Genomic DNA, 9,816 nt, shown 5'->3' on the forward strand with positions numbered 1-9,816 from the left:
CACTGAATCTATCAGAGAGACTTGAATGTAATCCATACAAGTGACAGAAAATAGGAAATTTTAAAGAATTGGCAGAGGAAGAAATAACATCCTTCAAAGCACAAAAGGGAAATAAAAGCTAGAGAACTGTTGTGAATGAACAATTGCCCTAGGTTACAATTCCACCTTGAAGAAGCCCTTTAGCTGTATGGATCATGTGTGTAAACTGTTGTGCACGTTGTCCTGCCTGTGTGTTTTGGAAACAACTAACCAATTATAAAACCTCCCAGTCTCAGATGATACCAGCTGGAGTGTCCAGGTGGGTCGCATTCAGTGGCCCCTCCTGGAAAATACTGTAGGTAGGGCAGATGAAGTCAGGTTTAATAACCATCCCAAAATTGCTCACATTGTACAATCATATGTTTACAAATTTGACCAAAATTGCTTGAATCCGGAATCGACTTGCATTACTGTCAGTAATTGTTAATAAGGCTCCAATTACCTATCTCAGCCTCCTGATGCTGTAGAACTTGAGGAGGTAGAACACTCAGTTCAAACAGTTTGTTTTTACTGCAAAACACAAGATGTGCCATAAAGTAACAAAACAGCGATCAAGTGTAAACACCGTCCCCAGATATTCCTCACCTGTCACATTTGGCTTGGGGCAATTAACCTCATTATATTCCAGGTGTCCAATTTGAGGATGCAGAGTGGATAAAATCCATCTTACTGTGTGCGAATCATAAAAGTCACTCCTTTCGGATGTCTTCAAGTGAGGGCAGTGCTGCATCTTTCAGACACACTGGCTTCACTGGGGTAGCCCCCCAATTCCAGGCATCCCCAATGCTCTCTAGAGTGACTGTCCAACCTCCTGCGACCCCTCTGTTGGCTCTCAAAGATGAGGGACTGGTAATTCAACAGCGTGCAATCATGTACCAACTGGATCCTTTCCTCCCAGGGCATTGTCAGCTCTATTAGAACTGCTTGCTTTGATGCTTGAGACCAGACCACGATATCTGGTTGGAAGCTGGTGATGGAATCTCCTCTGGAACCCTGGGTTGCCTCCCGAGGTCAACTCTCTTCTCCCTGTCTTTTGCAATACCAAGAATCCTTGTACATCAATCCTCATTGCCTGCCTTCCTTCCAGGCCTGAAAAAGCTGAGGAAACAGGGGCCTTTGTCTTGGGACGTGGGTTCTATCCGTCTCACCAAATGCATCAGCACCTGAAGCTCCCCTCCATCAGGCTTGCTCGACTGGATGATAGAATGTGTTCCTGTTTTGCTGGTCTTTTGCTGTGCACATAGAATGGATCCTCTGTTTGTCTCCAGCTTTGTAATTCTTTTTGGAGTTGCCATATATTGTACATGGAGGTAAAGAGGAACTTTATCCAGTGACCCTTTTTGTTTCAGAAGTAAAGGATCTTCCACATCACAGGGTTCAGCTGCCTTGCTGTTTCATGGCTACTGCCCTAGCTTGTCTGCTCTCTTCCTCTACTGCCAGAGCCTCTCTCTCTAATCTTTTGTCTTTGCCTCCTTCCAGCTTGCACTGGTGTTGACCCTCAGGCCCAGCCTCCCCTGGTTATGAGTTGTTTTTGTTTATTTGTTTGTTCTTTTCATCAGCCTTTATTTCAGAATACCCAGGGCTTAATTTGTGCCAGAACACACTGCAACATTTTCAGGTACCTATGAAGTTGGATCCAGAAGCTTCTTTAATCCAGCAGCTCCCTTGTCACTGTAAAAAAAATAAAAAAAATAAGACTTGCCTTAATAAAAGTGATGTACACACAGTATTCTTTTATTTATTTATTTTTTACATAAAAAAGCTGTGGAGGCAGTGTTTTTTTGTTTGTTTTTTGGTTCTGTTTCCACAAACCTCTGTTTTGAGTCGGCAGATTCCATTCCAGAACCTCCCACTTTACAAAATTAAGCACTGAGTTTACCCACTAATCTGATTTATTTAATTCTGTTAATTAATCTATCCATGTGTAACAAACAAACAAAAAAACATGTAAATCTGGGTTTTTTAAGTCACACATTTCTGAAGTGCATAAGGACGCCCTAGGCCCAATTATTATAATTATTTGCTTCCTCCCAGTTATCAGTTATTTGCACCCATTTAGGAACTACAACTATTAAAGCCAGATATCCGTTTTTATGAATAATTCACTTTCAGGGTCATCTGAGGTCAATTCTGACGTCGCTTCGACACACATTAGACAAATCCAATCCACAACAGTGCAAAGAGTAAATCATGCAAATATTACATTTGGTATCTTTCATATAAACAGACTTTTTGATTGTTTGTCTCAACACACAAGTTCAGAAAACACTCACACTTGGCAAAAAGGCATAGAGGGTATACTTTAAATGTGACCTGACCATAACCTCACAACTGCTGAATTATTCATGCATTTATACATACTCCCACATGGCGAGGTAGTAATGAGCACAGGGCGTACTTCCTTGACTTGTGTCTATAGAACAGTGGCACTGCTTCACGTCGACTGCAAATCAAATGATAAAAAAATAATCTGCAAAGCTCATAAATGGGGTCATTGCTTTTGATTATGTCTTCATGGTGTATGAGATATTCAACCATGTACTCATACATGGATAAACTGTCCACTGATTAATCTTTAAAAACTAAAATTGTGTAAATCTAACCCTGGTTTACAGGCAGTTTCAGTTTCGCGTCTATTGCTTGTGCTACATTAAGCCCCATCCTTGCAAAAAGGACTGATTTTGAACACTTACATATAAAAGTCCTGTAGGAAATTCACAAATGCAGAATAAATAGACCCACACTAATGTAATAAAATGGGGCTTGAAATAAATTGGGCTTTTTGTCCTGGATTATTAGGTTTCAAGTTGGGTGAAGGCTGGAGATTTGGACAGACTGGGTGTAACTTAATCAGACTTGTTCATAGATTTGCTCAGATCATGGCTGCACGTGGACATCGTCAAACTCACCTACAATACTGCCGCAGCACAAGGTCAAAATGTTAAAATCTCAATGTTTCACTTGGATTTGATCCTTTTTAAACATATTAAACATGTGAATATAGACTATAATGTTAGCTACCGGTTTAGTAGTGTCACGGGTAATGTTTTGGTGACAATGTGTTTTTCAGGACAATTGCATTGTTTAACACGTCATCTAATAGGGAGCAAAAACACAGATAACAGATAAAATCAGACAACTATGACCCCAATCACCCCAGGGGCAATTATTGGAGCTAATTGTATCAGCATCATTCCAGAATTTTATCGACCCTCTGGAGATATCACAAGGATATGAGAACGTACAGGGGAAAATGGGTATCTGGTTAATTTCAAACATTAAACATTTTCTCTTCACAAAAATAAGAAACTGTGTTGACATCACACTTGGAAATACAAAGGTTAATAATCCAGCTAAAAACCGGACCTTTAGGCCAGCCAAACTTTTTTAGGTAGCACACGTGCAAAAATTAACAATTTGAGTCCTTCGGTCCTTTTTGCATGGTGCTTTCAATCGTTCTCTTTCTGCTCTGAGGCTGCCAGCGATTCAATTAATCACACGATCGGTGACAACTTGTGGTGCAAAATGCTGCTCTTATAGTGAAGGTTAGAGTTAGGCAAACAAATGGCCTTGAAAAGTATCACAGCATCTGAGTTACCCATCATAATTTGAATACCTGGTGTAAGAAAAGCTTAATTTATTTCAAATTTAAGTTGTCAATTATTTTAGGATTACTGAACAAAGGTGTGCGCCCCCCACTGTGCTATATAGTTTGATCTGTCCTGAAATAGAGCGATACATAAAATGTTGCTTACACAACCTTGACAGAGTGTTTGAGGTTAACGCGTCTGTGTCTCCATGCGCTTGAACATAGGCAGTCATTAAATAATCATCTTGTGTCTGACTCTGTTTAAATCAGATACAGAGAGCCTCTTTGTCCTTCATGACATTTTGATCTCTGCGTTGTCATTAAGTTTGGGGATGTGATGAAATTTACATAACCCTAATTCTTCAGCCTGCTGACAACATATTTTTCAGTGACAGCAATCTTTAATATTTAGAACGTTGCTTTCCATTGCCCTTCAACTGTGCCTGCAGTATTAATGCATCCTTAATGGGAGAGGTTCCCAGAATGGGCATCAAATGGAGCTAGACGTCTTAATGCTCACTAGAATGGCTGCTTCAACAATGGTCTTTTCAGCATATTTAATAAAGTGTAGTCTCACATTAATTGTTTAGTAGACAAGGGCTTCATTTAGTGGTTCTGATTGTCCGTATGGGTTTTCCCAGTGCTCAGAAATCCTTGTGTCCCTTCTCATCAGTCTTAGTTATACACAGTAGACCACAGATAATATAAATGCATTTTTTACAAAGCTTTTTTCATTCAGTTTCCCTCTAGAGAGGCCTTTTGTGTGTAAGAGCTGTCTTTGTAATATTGTTTCTTTTAATGCTAAATTCAATAATTATAGTAATAATAACAATGACCTCAGAGAGTGACTTCAACACATCCTAATTAGCAATAAGCATCATTGCCATCGAATCAGAGAATGAATGATAGGACTAAACAAACTCTGATAATAAAACAAATAACCTTTGGCCTAATGGTTCGAGTGTAGAAAAATGTTAGCTGAAAGCTTTTTCTTTTAGCAGAACATTGAAGGAGAACAGTCTGTTCCAATTTCCAAGCATCAATTTCTGCTGTTCTCCATCCACACGTTTTGTGTTTGGATGCAATGCACGTTAGTGTATTAGCTATGAACCGATTTATCTGTGCGAAACCAGGTAACACACCATAACAAAAGAGCAACATCCCATGAGAGATGGGGCATACTTGAGCACTGGAACAAACAAACATGAGACTTTGCTCAGGAATAAAAAGGATAGACATGGCAGTGTGGGTTCGTAAAGGGCTAAGTTGATGTGAAACAATCAGACTTGGCTGTAGAATACAATTACAAAGAAACTCTGTTCTCTCCCACACACACAGAAAGCAAAAGAGGGTTGGAGACTAGTAAAACTGAGGGTCTATAGTAAAGGAGGAAATGTAACTTCCACTTTGTTTGACATGGGCTTGGCAAGCTGAAATTGTCGTTATCTTCTTGTATAGAAAATCAATGATCCAGAAGTCTTTGAATGTGTATAATGCACTCAACAGATACCGCACTGAAATAGGAATATACTTTTAGAACTTTAAGTATTATATATATATATATATATATATATAGCTAGAAAGTGATTGGTACCAGAATTAGTCTACACTAACCAATAGACTGGTGGGGTTTTCCTATACAATATAAATGATCTATATATTCTTGCATGGATGGCCTGTGCTGTTACACAGGCATTATTGGCATTATGGCAAAAGTGTATTTAACGAATAATTATAATAATACATTTTGTTTCAAATGCACTTTTTGACAGTTAGGGATGTAGCTACCAGGTAGCGTAGAAATAATTATAAAGGATAATAGCAGCGGCACTCCAAATCAAATATTTCACAAGATATACCAGACTTTAAAAATGGCGGCTGTGCAAGTAAATTAAAAAAATGAAGTCGGAAAACACATATGAGCTGGTAATAAAATTAGCAGATGCGCTTTGACCCATGTTTTTTCTCTAAATAACAATCATAAGCATTGTAATCTCCCTTTGCTTTTGTCCTTTCTGTGAGTGTGTGTGTTCTTGTACTTTATACAAAATGCCAGATTTTACTAGCGAGATTTTTGATAAGTTAGGACATTTTGGTTGAATTTTAGGGTATTATTATTATTATTATTATTAGTAGTAGTAGTAGTAGTAGCAGTAGTAGTAGTAGTATCATGTCAATTAAGGTCCTCATAAAGATAGAATAACAATGATTTGTTTAAGTTTGGCTGTTTGTGTTTTAATATTCTTTTTATTTAAATTAAAATGTAATAGTGGATATAATAAAACCAGAACACTTAACATTGGTAGATTACAGAAGTAGGTTCTGTGTTGGTTCTTAACATTGTATAGTAGCCACTGATATGTGTTGGGAACAATCGTGTCTTACAGAAAGACAAGTTCTGTTAACTGCAGAGAAGAAAATCTTAAATCTTATATAAATCTAATCTTATCCTTTAAATATTAAACCTGTTAAGGCTTTAATGTGTTTTTTGTCATTCTGACTTGCAAATGTATCTTGCAACAAAGAAGAATCATTAAAAGGGAGCTTGAAATAGACCCAAGTGCAGAGAAGACACCAATGCCAGCAGCAGTGAAATGGACAAAACACATTTTCTGCCTGCATTAATAATATGTGGCCACCTTAAAGCTGCTATTAAAATATTTTGATGGATTCAGTATCTCAGTTTTACAGACTGGCATTTGGCACTAAATAAATTTGAATGTTGAGTTCTGTCTCAATCAGAAGTAACTGAGTAACTAAATATTTGTAGCGTAGATGTTATCTCTGCCCTGCTTCATCTTTATTTACCCAATATTTAGACGAGCCTATTCAGTAATCTTGACCACTCATGAAACATGTATGACCCTCCCACTGACACTCATAATGGATATACATATAAAAAGAGCAAAGTCTAATTTATAACCTTAATAGTAGCTCACAGAAAACCCTTTGATTTACTGAGCCCATTAGTGCCGCTACAAGATTATATCTGAGGTTAGAGTATTTATTTCATCTATCAACCCGCTGTGACAATCTGATGAGACAAAAAGTAGCAGTGCAAATTAGCAACACTTCAGTAAACAAGTCTGACTTGAAACTGGTAGATTTTACTAACACTTACCCTAACCTTTGCCCTAATTCATGAACTAATTAGAGTATTCTCTATAGCCATGCTTATTATCCTAGACTACATACATGCATTTGTATTTATTTTGCTTGTATTTAAATGAATGGCTGCAATAAAATGTTTTGATATTACACTGACATGTTAGGATCAATATGCAAGAAATGTACAGAGGGAGGAGGAAAAGCTGCTTTTTCTAAACATATGCCACGTTAGGCCTTCGCTCTTTGTGGATCAAAGACACTGTTAAAAAAATCACTCAGGACCAAGTTGTACCAAAAAAGACAGATAGTGACGCATTTGACCGAAAGAGGGTCACAGATGGGAGCCAAACTGGCCTCCCATCAGTGCTGCCTTGCAGATTGTACCATCGCCTCTCTTGGTTTGTACACCCATAATTATGTGAGTCCATCAAATGGACACCATGTCTTCTATATTTTCCTGCCAATATACTCCCACCGATTGTCTGCTGAATTTGTGCAGGACCAAGTGCGTTGACAAATGTTGCCTGTAAATTTCCCAGGGAGTTTCAGAAAGTCCTGGGTTTGAAATTTGGCGTCAGGGCATTTTCCTGAAATGAGTGTGTGAATGCCCCAGTTTTTAATAAATAGTGTATTAGCCTGTCAGATAGTGGTGAGCTGGTGTTTTTCTGCTTTTTCCTAAATTCTGTTAGATTCCAACAGCTTCAGGAATAATTGGTGGGATATGTCTATCAAATAAAACACATTCTTAAGTCTCATTCGGTATCACAAATATCTCAATAGTTCTTAACGCCCAATCAGTTACGGCTGGTTGATTGTCTGACTTCCTGGAATTATTTCAATGTTTAATCAATATGAGTTCAAAATGGGTCTTTTCATGATCGTTGGTTGTCGCTTTCTGCATCCCAGAAAGAAGTTGCTGTTCCTGACAAGGTCAGTGGAGGAGTAGCACCCCAGGATTCAGTGTGCTTTGAAGTCTACGTTCTTCCCCATCAGACAGTTTCGTCGTAAATAACTGAAGCAAGTATCCAAGTTCACATCAAACTGTGTTAATCGCCTCCTCAATAGAACCCCCTCAAGCGCCCCCCCCCCCCCCCCCCCCCCCCCCCCCCAAACCCCCCACAATAATGGCTGTTCTGAGATATACATTACGGCTGCAGCCTGGCTATCTGTTGTGTAAAGACTCTCGGAGGTATTGAAATGCATGCGTGAGCCTTGTTTAGGCCTCGCTGATGAAAATGCATGAGGTGGGCTATGCCCTTCACTTATCAAACTTAGCAGACTTGACGGCATGCTGAATCAGATGGATTTTAGCACAAGAGTTCATCAAGTTTAGATTTAGCGGACACGCAGGAATGAAGTTCAGTTCTGTCCTTTGAAGCCACATGTTCCGAACCCATATAGTTCTAGTCCTTTAGTCAGCTGGATTCACTCACAAGTACTGGCCTCATAGGCTAAGACACATTTTCCCATAAAAAAAAGTCTTTAAGGTGGAACATCATACCACTCCATCACCCCGTCACGATAATGATCTCCAATTAGCTCAAGTCCATTCAGTGAATCAAATGGTGAAAGGGGACAGGGGTCAGCAGTCCTTTGAATGTGAAGCCATCAAAACACAGAATTGACACTATACTGTCCTTCAAGTACGTAAAAAGGGAAGAAGCTGCAATTTACATCATTTTAGCCTGTCTTATGACCATGGAACTACTTTTATTGTCCTTTTACTCTTTGAACAGAGTGTATTTTGCCTCCATTTCAGTGTGTCTCACAAGTTCTAGTGTCTAGAATTAGATATTTGTGGCACTGGTGAGGCTTGCAGGTTAACCAATATATGTATTTCATTTTAAGGATGCAGTCACACAGGATTTTAGATTAAAAAAATCTGTTGTTTTCTGTAGCAATGTGCTTTACAGCATTTAGGTGCCTTGTAATGTGTCTTTTTGGGATACAGCACCAGCGGCACGAGAAAACAAAGAGCTTTACCCAACCGTCAGTTGACTTTAAAAAAAATGCCCCCCCACCTCTGCAAGAAAGAAAAAAATTAAAAAGAGTAAAGACAAACCATTTATCTTTGTTATTTGTAATGACTCAAAAGACAATAATAATCAAGATAAGACAGCACTTCCGCTTTAATTTGAGATATAGCACAAGTAAATACTGGGAGGCACAGTCTAAATTCTTATGCTACAATATGCACATTTGACCAGCAGAGTGAAGCATTTGGTCTGTGCAAAGGTATAGTTTTGGGTTTGTTTAAGGTTAAAATTGGGTTTATTTTGCACTTAGGGGCAGTTATTTATGATGTGCTTCCACTGCCATCACCTCTAATACTCAACTCTTCACTGATGCATATTTCCACTAGGAAAAGTAACTGTTTTTTGGTACCCAGTTTTGGTACCTACTCCCTTGGGGCTTCCAAAAAGGTAGCATCGCTAAATAGATGGTCATCTAACACCCTGTAAACCGCCCATTGGATGGAGATAGTCGTGATTGTCAGGACATTAAAATTAAAACAAATGTTTGTTGAGGTGGAAGGTTGTCCAACATGGCCATGAGCTAATAGGTTCTTCTGCCCATTGTTTATTTTGCTCATTATTAATTAGAAGAATTTAATCTTTTTTTTAGTTTTGATCATCGCAGATACTCACATTTATGTTGTTCCAGCTGGTGACAGATCTGTTCAAGAAATCCTGACAGCTGCAGGCATGTTCTGTTTAATTAGATTTGATGATTGGAATTATTCCTAATCCAATAATAGTTTGAATAATTTAAGAGATAACCTCACACTTGTGCGCAGTGTTTTCCATTAGTATTTATAATTAATTTCTATACAACACATATTTTTATAACCCCACGACAGAGAAAATCCCAGAAAAATGTTGTGTTAATGTTAGTAGTAATAGTTCTATAATATTTCACATGTATAAACCCATTTATGGATGCAGAGAGAGGAGCAAACGTAAGAAAAGTAAAAGCTGGGGGCCAAAGTCAGGAGAAGTTGTAGGCTGAGGAAAACAGATGGCATTTGAATTGTCTTTTAAACATGTCCGCAGTGTAGAGACAGGGCAGGCAGGCAGGGC

At 38.5% G+C, this 9,816-nt stretch overlaps 1 long non-coding RNA gene across 1 annotated transcript; it reads right to left on the reverse strand.

Annotated features, from left to right (window-relative positions):
• Positions 1-262: 262 nt before the first annotated feature.
• Positions 263-1,841, reverse strand: LOC115252038 (uncharacterized). Its single transcript, XR_003890484.1, has 3 exons — positions 625-1,841; positions 482-549; positions 263-332 (listed from the first exon to the last, which is right to left on the reverse strand). It is a non-coding gene; the product is annotated as an uncharacterized lncRNA (long non-coding RNA).
• Between the last annotated feature and the right edge of the window lie 7,975 nt (positions 1,842-9,816).

Source organism: Takifugu rubripes, chromosome 13, assembly GCF_901000725.2.
Source record: "Takifugu rubripes chromosome 13, fTakRub1.2, whole genome shotgun sequence".
NCBI lineage: Eukaryota > Metazoa > Chordata > Actinopteri > Tetraodontiformes > Tetraodontidae > Takifugu > Takifugu rubripes.